Raw genomic sequence first — 11,578 nt, 5'->3', positions numbered from 1 at the left:
ACCTTGCAAATGCCATGTCTTGGCCCAAGTGTCCTGCCAGGAGAATCTCATGAGCCAGATCCAGAAGTAAGGCCCTATAGCATTGGGGGACCACCAAGATCCTTGTTGTCCCATGCACAGGAGCCTTGGGCTCACTGTAAAGGAGATTGTCCTCTCAGTAAATATGATAGCTCCCAGAGACATTACCTGCTGCGTGGGCTTCAGGCTGGCCCCCTCATGCCTTCAAGGGTTGGACTTTCCCTTTGTGCCCTACGGAACTCTCCCATTTGTGGGACTGCCTTCCACATGCCATTCAACAAGTGTAGGCAGTTCACCAAGGGAAGCACGAGCCTTGAGCTCCACTGTCTTCCAGAAAGAGGACTCAAGGTCATTACAGAACAAAAAGTCCACGGGCATGGCAGGGGCCACAGCAACCTTCAGATGTACGGAACCCCCCACTCAAATGGAACATGGGTGATGGGATATTGACCCTCTCTGTTGCCTGCCATCACAACTTGGAGGAATGCATGGAAAATCATCTGCTCTGGGGATACCAGCTAACTCCTTACCATACTCTTGCTGGCACCTGTGTCCCTCAGAGCCACAACACCTTGCCAACTGAAGGTTGCTCATTGCCTGTACCTTGTAGTATTTGAGGGCACATGGATTTAGGATCCATTTTACTGTCACCCAGGGACACTAGGGTAACCCCAATAAACCCCCCCCCCCATTTAACTGGAACAAACTCCTACACTGACCAACCCTGGGGGTTTCCCTCCAGTGGGAGGTGGTACTCTTTTTGGACACTTGGGGGCCCTTTGGAAGTTTCCATACTTGTAGCACTCATAGCACTAGGGATTTTTGGGCTGCTGACTTTTGTCAGGGTAGTCTTTCTCCTAAAGACCAGATTGGAAATGAGAACCAAACTCTTTCCCCTGTGAGCTGCTTTGGGAGCCTTTAGAGAACGCTGTCTTTTTATCCCCTACGTCCTTCTTCTGGTGGGAACCTTGACCACCCTTTTGGGAGTCCCACTCAGATGCCTTTTTAGGGCACACTGGTGCTGATCCTGAGGTCTGCCTCCTCAGCAAGCTTCCTGGGACCAGAAAGCTTACTGTACACCAGGTGTTGGTGCAGCTCTGTATAACAAAGATCAGACATGTGCTCCTTCCATATCAAATTGTACATCCCTTTGTAATCTTGTGCTTTGCTGCCCCTCATCCAGCCCTTCAACTAGCATAGACCAAGCAATCCATCCAACTCTGTGATGCAATCTTGTGACTGGCCCTGAACCTCTGTCGATAGTTTTCTGATGTCAGCCCAAATTAGTTTACCAGTAGGCCCTTCATAGCAGTGTAGTGTGTCTGGTCCCCATCCACTAATGTGAGAAGTGTATCCCTCCCCACTGTGGCCATGTACCTCCACAAACTGTCACCCCAGAGCTCTGTGCACTTTTAGATCCACTTCCTAGGTTTCAAACCATTTATCTCTGCCATTTCCCACCACATAGCAGGGCACCAAATCATTGGGTATCAGACTCTTGACTGACCCGTGAACACTGCAGGTATGCCACCACCATGTCCACTGCCGGACTCTATTTCAGGTCTCTTGAGAATTTTTTTGAAACTGAGCTTATGGGCCAATTTGTTCTCCTCAAGAGCCAGTTTCATCTTTGTAAGCTCCAATTTAAGCTGTCTTTTGTCCCTCCTGTCTGTAAGCTCCTCTAGAGACAGGTTCCTGGAGGAGATTCTGCTCCCTTGTCTGGGAACCAGACTTGTTCCTGGCAAGCTGTTGGCCCTTTCCATGGGTAGTTCGACAGCCACATTATGCTCCAGATTCAGGTCATCCTCCTCCTCTAGCAGTTCCCGCTCCTCCTTTGGGATGTCGTCCCCTGCAACCTGGGTCTCTACCCAGTCCTTCAAAGCCTTATGTAGTTCCACCTTCTTAGTGAAACCCCTTGTAGACACTTGAAAATACTTACATAAATACTCCAGCTGTTGCCCAGTGTAAGAGCCTAACCTGGCCAGCTCAAACACAATTGCTGCAGGTGCAGGTTCTGCTTCTCCAGTATGAGACATAATTCAGAAGAAAAATCAAAAAGCCAATCAGGGAGAATTGAAAAATTGGAAACAATAGAAATGATCTTATGTAGAGTTGTAGTGAACACTGAGCTACTATATGGTATTACACAAACACAAGCCCTATCTTTACCGCTAATCACCAATTTTAGAACTGGGGTTTCTGGTTGTCAAGGTATGCACCTTGTACAAGTAGGAACCACCACTTCTAATCAGGGTATGCTAGATGCACACTTAGCTATAACCTGTGCTTACTCTCTGGTAGCTTGGCACAGAGCAGGCAGGGTTATCTAAAGAGGCAATGTGTAAAGTATTTGTGCAACACACACACATAGTAACACAATGAAATCACCACAAAAAGACTCCATAAAGTTTTAGAGAAATAGAGACTATTCTGAATAAAATGAGACCAAAACAACAAAAATCCAATCAATAAAAGTTGAGATAAGGATTTTTAAATAATAAACCAAACATAGTGCTTAGAAGTCAATAGCGCTAAAAGGTTACTTGAGGTTACACTAGACTGAAGTTGCGCAGAGCCCTCTGAAAGAGTACCTTGGAAGGAGCAAGTGTCGCAGTAGAGGAGTTGAGGAGTGATGCTGAAGTGATGCATTGGTTCTGATCTGCACAGTCAGGTCGTTACATCGGTGTCAAGCCTCACAGTCGGCTCACGCTTCGCAGTCGAAGTCCATTGAGATAAATGCAATGTGTTGACATTGAACCTCTCAGTCAGGTCCTGTGTCATTGTGGAATCGGAAACGCAATGGCAACGGAGGGCACTGTGTAAATTGGTGCAAAGACTTGGATGCATTGGTTCTTCAGCACCTCAGGCAAGGGTAGGACTCTGAGATGGCAGAGTCCAACAGAAAAAGCAGAGTTGTAGGCAGTCGTTCATGTCCCTGAGACTGCTGGAGAACAGGGGGAAAGCCCCTGGAGTCACTTTGAGTTAGATGAGAGGATCCCGTCCTTTCTCAACTGGGCAAAGATCAGCAGGATAGCTCATCAAGGCAGAAATCAGTGCTTCTTAGAAAGCAGTCCAGCAGCATGGCACTCCTTGTAGCACAGAAGTCCTTACTCCAAGTAGAGCTCTTCGCAGATCTAGTAGTTTACTGATTTGGTGGGGACAGAGACCAAGGCCCATATTTATACTTTTTTAGTGCTGCTTTTTGACGCAAAAGCGGCGCAAACTTGCAAAATACAATTGTATTTTGCAAGTTTGCGCCACTTTTGCTTTAAAAATGACGCACATGCGGCGCTACAAAAGTATAAATATGGGCCCAAGTTCTTATCCCTAATTGTGCCTTTGAGTAGGGGACACTTCAAAGAAGGATTCTTGAAGTGCACATAGGTCTTTTCTTCCTAGCCCCAGCTCAAGACTACCAGTAGGGGTAATCACCCCTTTGTGTGAGGACAGGCATTTAACTATTCAACTGTAAGTGTCAGCTCCCCACCAATCTTTCGGCCCAGAAAGGCCCACCAGAATGCAGATTAATGCAGATGAGTATTCAGGCACATCTAACCATCCTGGGTTTGTGACTGTCTTGAGGGAATGCACAAAATGTTATTGTCTCTCACCACAGATGTGTATTGGAGACAGGCTGCAAGTCTCACACAGCGGGAAGAGCAGAGAAATGCCCACTTTCTAAAGGTGGCATTTCTAAATTAGTAATGTTAAATCCAACTTTACCAGTAAAGAGGATTTATCGTTACCATTCCAATGATAAACACAGGATGTAGCTACTCCTTTCTGATCAGGAACTACAGCTTAAAAGTATATTAAGTAATTCCCAATGCTGACCTATGAGAGGAGTAGGCCTCAAAGTAGTGATGAACATCTTCAGGAGTTTTTCACTGCCAGGACATGTAAAACTTAAAAGTACATATCCTGTCTTTTTACTGACATAGAAACCTGACCTATGGGCTAACTAGGGCCTACCTTAGGGGTGACATATATGCAATAAAAAGGGAGTTCAGGGTTTGGCAAGTGCTTTTAAATGCCAAGCCTAAGTGGCAGTGAATCAGCACACTCGGACTCTGCAGTGGCAGGCCTAAGACACGTTTATAGGGCTTTGTAGGTGAGTGGCACAATCAGTGCTGCAGGCCCACTAGTAGTATTTCATTTACAGGCCCTGGGTATATGATATACTACTTACAGAAGGCTTATAAGCAAATTAAATATGCCAATGTGTATGCACCAATGTTACCATGTTTAGGGGAGAAGCACATGCACTTTAATACTGGTCAGCAGTGATAAAGCAAGAAGTCCTAAGGCCAACAAAAAGTTACAGCAAAAATGTGAGGCAAACAGACAAAATGTTTGGGGAAAGTCTACACTAAGAGTGACAGGTCTAACAGTTGTTCACTATTTATGAGTATTATATATACTGCAATGTAGACCTACATATCTTCACTCCCCAAATTCAGGTGGTGGAGCCTAACTTACAAGTTTAAAGGTACTATTAGTAAATTAAAAAGTTTACTTAACAGTTTTTAGAAAAAAATAAGAAATATTTTGATGATCAATATGCATGTTCATTAGTTTCACATATTTATTTTTACATTTAGAACAATTTAAACAAATGTTACAGTATTATCTTAATTGTAAAACACTGTTTTAATATAGTAAATGAAAACAAAGTTACTTTTTGGGACTATTATTAAAAAAAATCTGACCTAAGGAAAATTAATTACATTCTTCAATACGTATTAAAAATTACTAAAGCAGTGTGTAGAATTATTAAAACAAATGTAATTATTTTTAATAAATATTAAAAACTTACATTAATTTGTACATTTAACAAAGTTTAATACAATATTCAAAATGTAAATGTTAATGTTTTATATATAGGCATTTTTTAATGTTTTATAAAGTATTTTGATATTTTAAAAGTTTGAGTAATTTTATGTATTTTAACATTAGTTTGTATTTGGTTCTATTTTAAGTTCCTACCTCTTTTATTTTCTGTGGGAGGGTGTTGCAGTACCGGCGGTAGTCCATGTGTGGTGTTGGGCTTGGTTAACCTTTGAGCCAAAGTACATTTTCAAGAATTTGGGGTCCTTTGGGCTATAGAAGGACAATTTGTGAACAGCAGTGGGCCTACTCTTTTGTTACTGGGTGTTTATCCATCCGTTGACCCCACCCTAACACACCCTAAACCTCTCCTTCTCTTCTCTTAAAAACTCTCTCTTTTTAGTTGTAAGTATTCCCTTTCTTTCTGGACACTTTCTTTGTCCATCCCATATTTACTACTCGGACGTATACTTTTGTTTGCACAGAACTCCCCAGTCGAGGCGGAAATCTCCAGACATTAAAGAAAAGAGAGGAGGGTGCAGAGAGATCCAAACAAAGGTATGTGAAAAGCATTTGTGAATGTTCTCCAAAATTCAATTTGTGAATTGGTCCAATGCTCTCTTTTTCTCACCACATCTTTCAGAAATTTCTTCCCTTCATCATTTTTCTCTCTTACTGACTTCCCCCGCTCTTGTTCTGCATGTACTTCTGCTCATTTCTCCCACTATACCATCTCTCCACACACACACAACCCACCAACTCACCTTTAAACACTGCATTTCATTTTCATTTGGCACTGTCAACATTTCAACAGCTGAGTACCCCCACTTTCCCATAGAATCACAAATAGAATTGGCATATGTGTGAACATTGTGTATATGATCTGCAGAGAGGCGAAGGATTGCATTGCATGAAGTCTGTACACCTTTATGACCTATTGACAGGCAGAGCACTTTACAAATCTCACATTACCTTCAGCCTCATCTCCAGAGCTCTCCTCGTGCCCAGTCAAAAACACCCACCTACAACCAGAACTTACTCAGATACCTGGAGCAACTTTGGGCACCTAAGAGTCATTTACCATGAAAAAACTATAGAAACACAACATATGGAAAAAATAAACACTCTTAGGGAATGCTAGATGAATGACAAATAAATGTATACGGGGACTACAATTTTGTACGGATACCTCATTTATTTCCACAATCCCTGCTGGGAATTTAAGCAGTGCTTTTCCTGTGCAGGACATACATGAATTTAGGGACCCGTTTCAAACCAGTTTTTATTACTGCCCAATCAGATGCATGCTATTGGTCCTTTCTGATAATCATACACAGGTCACTATGCTATCCCAGGCCCTATCTGCAGCAACAGAGACCCTAAGTTACTTTCACTGGACACAGTCAACCATGGTGTCACTGCTGAGCTACGATCCTAATAAATAATTGGGAGGGTGTCCCAACCCGTATATACCCTACGAAGCTTAATTCCTGCTTACACTGCTTTGTTTCAGTACTTTTCAATCAAGCTGAATTTGCCAATCTGCCCCTAAGATATGTGAATAGAGCAACTGACATACTGCATTAAGAGTGGTACAATGAGCCAACCAGTTTTTAAGCAAAGTGGATAATAAATATCTAAAGAGCCTACAGATGTTAATGCCACTAGTAATAATTATTTAAACTGGACTTTATTTTAATGTCAATTAAAACAGCAGATACTTTCTAATAAGGTAATAAGCACCCTAAACTGAAACTTTATAGTCTCCTAGTTCTAAAGTTGTCATAGATAAAAATTTTGCCCTTATTTCTCCTTCCAACTATGCCATGACATGAGAAATTAGCACTGCCCCACACAACAAAAGTATGAAGTGTTGGCCGAGCGTGAGCAGTCGCACTGCAGAATGGCTCAATCTTCCCTGTGTCTTTTCTAATTAATCTGTATGTACACAGATGGCTATGGGAGCTGTTCTACTCACTGTTGGTGAGGTGAAACGAATAAACCAAAATGTAAACATTGTTTATTTATGTTTTGATATTTTTCTTTTGCTGATGGAAGATCCCTCCACAACTGGGATTTCCTCCCCATGAAGGGCCTCATTATGAGTTTGGCAGTCCCAGGACTGCCGTGTTGGTGGTGGCAGTTAGATCGCCAACAGGCTGGTGGAGAAGACCACCAAATTATGACTTTGCCGGTATTCCCTCCTGAATACAGCCAAAGCACCGCGGGCACCGCCACTGCGGTCAAACTGCCACAGACAACTGAAGGTACTTGCAGGCCGGATGAGACCATGTTTCCACTTGATATATTACAAGGATGGATACCCAGGGACATATCACACATACAACACAACCTATAACCAACACGAAACGAACACACACACAATTACACAATCAAACAACGTACCAATCGATACACATCATACACATAGCACATCATACCTGTCATCACATGCTCAAAACACACGCACTCACACAGTCAAAGCACACAAAGCCACACACCACAACAACACACGTCAACCCAAACATTATTCAATACCACGGCAACAGCATGTTTCCTACATACACATGCTCATCACACAACACACACCCTATCCCTGGGGGAACAAAAGCACTGCACACACCATCACATACTGCCCACATAATACATGAAGCACAAGCACATACACACAAATACTGACACACAACCAATGTCAGCCAGGAAAACTCTAATATAGGAAAAGAAATGCAGGACACAGAAAACTAACAACAGTGGGGTCCGTGGGGACCCCTTCCCTTTTGCAAATGGGTTACCACCCATTTCAAATGGGAGCAAACTGCGATTGGTTTGCGACCACGTTCGCGGTCACAAAGCAATCTGGCATTGCACTGCGACTCACAATTAGGAAGGGTACTCCCCTTCCTAATTGTGACTTGCAAACCCGTTTTGCGATTCGGTAACCAGGTTACCAAATCGCAAAACGGGTTTTGTGCATTGCAAAGTGCAGTTTGCACATCGCAAAACAGTGAAATTCGCTGTTTGCGGCATACAGACTGTTTCTTACATCTGGCCCACAGAGTCCAAAATCTTTCACAAATCAATATTGCAAACATGCAACCACTATAATTGGCAATTTCTGATGTTGAGTATGATAGAGTCTAAACACATCACCAACACATGTACCAATAATGATGTAGGAAAAGATGATACAAACTTTTTTGTCTTACTCATCTTAGTCATTCTTCACCTGTAAACGAAGTCTTGTACATTCATAGGTGTGAGGAACCAGGAAAGATAGAATCCCCACCCAGGGTCTCCTTCCCAGCGGTGGAGGGACACCCTAGTCCTCAGGGTCCGTTTAGCAGAGAGTACACAAATCAAGCGGAGTCACCAACTGGAGGAATAAAGAGTAGTTTATTACATGGATTATAGCTCGAGCTAATAGAGAGTCCCAGGACAGTCAAGTGACTATCCTTCGGAGGCTGTCCCTTCACTCTGGGGCAACGAACCTTATATACACACAAAACTGCTTAGTCAGAGGACAACTCCACCCTTAGCGTATTCAAGGTCCTCTGCGGCCTTCAGAATATTTCAGGGATACACGTGTGGTGGGAGAAGGTACAGATGCAGCTGGCAGGAGGTGGCAACGACCTGTACGAACCTGTTCTGGCAGTTACTGATTAAGCACAAACGTTCTCGGAACTACGGTTAGAACAAGTAAATTACAGCGATAAGCAGATTGCAGGCAAGGCTGTGAACACACGGTCAATCATCAAAGTTCAGGAGGTTTGTCGAGCACATGGCAACATAATGAAGATAAACAGATGCCTAGCAGCTATGGTGTATGATTAAGTTTATGTACATTTTCTCAATCCCTCCTTTTGCCATTATCAGGCAAGTTTGAACATCATTCAGTGTCTATGTTAATGGACATAAGGTCTTTTATCTCCTGCTCAAGGGACAGCATAGCCGTGTGTTGAGGAGGGCGAACAGGCCAGGGGGCAAGGGATGCCATACAGTAACCGTGCAAAGCAGGTAGGCACTGTACACAAAGACAACAGGTAAGGAATACAGCAGCGAGCACAAAAAGGAATATTAGTATCTTCCAGCCCCATTGGGAAATCAAACCCCAAAACCAGTCGGTGAAGGACCATGTTCCTTCGTCTTGGTGTATTGTGGAAGCTATCGTATGCAACCTTTCAATAGCTTTATACACTGAAGGGGCATTGTCTGGTATAAAAACACAGCAGCTCGATCCGATCAAAGTACAAACTCCACCACGGTCCACCAAGATGTCAAGAACCATTCTGTTTTGAAGAGTAACAAGGCGGTCAATAGCGAGCTCTGCAGTGATGTTACTCAGAGCTCCTGCTGTTTCATTTATTGTTGCTTCCACGACTCGTGTGAGATGTCTGATATCCCTACTGTTCATCAGAGGGCCCCAAAATGGAAGGACTCCTTTAAAGTAGTCCAATGCTTCTTGTGCTGAGGTATCTTCTGCAGATATTACCCCTCTCCGAGTCCTGTGGTGTTGAGGGCCAGCTGTGTAAGTTGGTGGTAGTAACCAAGCAATGTAACACGTGCCGGTCCAGGTGGGTACCAAGGAGGTGTAGGCATTATTACCACAAACAAAATATGTGTTTCGTGATGGTATCATGGTAGACCAATTAGTTCCATTCAATATTACTGTAGCATTACAGTTACTGGCACCTACACTTCTATTACCACTTTTCTGAAAACAAAGTGGAGCCTTGACCTGTGTTACAAAAAATCTTCGGCCAATCCTGGGTGTGGTATTAAAGGATAAAAAATATATGTCAGTAGACCTATTTCGTCGGTCAGCATATTCTGACTTTTCTTCCTTTGTTCCATAAACTCTCGTTCCAGTGGGCCAGCATAACCGGTATAGGTGGGTGACCAATAGTCCGGAATTAGTAGCATCCATTGAGTTAGCCCAAATGGCTGATAGTTCATACCAGGTGATGCAGAAGCCATCAAAAGAAGAAGGGAATAAAATATTTGGCAACCTTCTTTGCACGGAACTCGGTAGCAAGCCACAAATCCAACAATTTGTTCTATTTACAGCCAGCTGATGTTGATGTAACATAGATATGAAGGTATTGTTTTTATATTCCTTACGTCGTCCTTCCTCATGGGGTGGTAAGGAAACATGACTGTGTTCTGAAGGCGGTGGCGTAGTTGGTGAGTCCTCTGAATCAGAATCATGTATTACCCACCCAATGCAGGACAGAAGTACCAAAAATAGTATTGTTATGGTGAGACAAGCGATACGTGGGCCTAATAGTCTTTTTAAATTACTTATTTTCTTCTTTTTCCTCTTGTCTTCTTGTATAACACCCATTTCTCTTTATTGGTTGTCCCACTAGCAGTTCAGTCCGACCTAAGTGCTGCCTGTGACTGGTGGTTGCTTCACTGTGGGGTGATACCAGCAGTCCTATTGACACACTCTGGTCCGCCCCGACAGACAAAATCACGGCCCTGCAGCTATTGTCAGACTTAGTACAGGGGACGAGCAATCAGTTCATTGTTAATTTTCTTATTTTCGTGGGCGGAAATCGTATCTTGTGGACTGTGGTATGGTATGGTCAGGAAACAATTGTTCAGTGTGACCTAAATCTGAGGGAACCTCCTGCAGCACACTGTTGTTCTGTTTTTTATCACTCCACGTAGTGTTGCTGAAATGGTCCTCAGTCGTCGGGTGGTCACCACTTTTTATTTAATCAGAGGGTACGAGTAGGGGTACTTTCTTACAGTGGGATGCATGTATCCAATTCTTAGCTCCCTCGAATTTAACTGCTGTTCGAGTAGCAAGAAGGACCTGTCGTGGACCTTTCCATCGAGGTTCAAGACTCTTTTTCCGCTGGAAATTCTTTGTGAGAACCCAGTCGCCAGGTAGTATCTTGTGACCTGGATCAGTGGATACAGATGGGAGTGCTTCACGCACCTGTTGGTGAATAGAACGCAAAGAATTAGTGAGTTCATTTAAATAGTCCATCAAAACAGGATGTTCTGGGTACTTGTGAGGTCGAGGGACCCCCAGACATTTGCTGGCCTTCCCATCACTATCTCATGGGGTGACAACCCTGATCTAGAGTGAGGTGTCATCCTGACAGACATTAAAGCCAGGGGCAATGCGTCCGGCCACCGTATACCGCGTTCTGCGCATATCTTTGACATTTTCAATTTAAGTGTGCCATTATATTTTTCAACTAGTCCTGCTTACTGGGGGTGGTTAGCTGCATGAAACTTCTGGCGGAGGCCCAACCCTTCACACACCCTTTTCATCACCTGCCCTACAAAATGACTCCCATTATCTGACCAGACACACCTTGGGTCCCCAAACAGTAGGAAGAACTCCTTCAGAAGTACCTTTGCGGTAGTAAGGGCAGTATTATCTTTAGTAGGGTAAGCTTCTACCCACTTACTAAACATACAGACCACAACTAGGACATATTTCAAGTTGTTACACCTTTCCATCTCAATATAATCCATTTGTAGTACTTCAAAGGGATACGTTGGTGGTGAAAAATGCCCAGCGGGGACTATGTTATGTTGTAAACAAATCATGCAGGATTGAACCAGTTGGTCAGCTACTCTTCTGATATTTTTATTAGACCAAACCGGATCAAGCAAATTACAGATGCTTTTTGCACTAACGTGTGCAGGTCCATGGGCCATAGTCACTACTGGCAGAACGAATGCATCGGGTAACATCCATCTTTCCCTCTGTGAC

Source organism: Pleurodeles waltl, chromosome 3_1 (assembly GCF_031143425.1).
Source record: "Pleurodeles waltl isolate 20211129_DDA chromosome 3_1, aPleWal1.hap1.20221129, whole genome shotgun sequence".
In the NCBI taxonomy this organism is placed as follows: Eukaryota; Metazoa; Chordata; class Amphibia; order Caudata; family Salamandridae; genus Pleurodeles; species Pleurodeles waltl.
The sequence above is the reverse complement of the archived record's forward strand: the minus strand, read 5'-3'. Positions refer to the sequence as shown.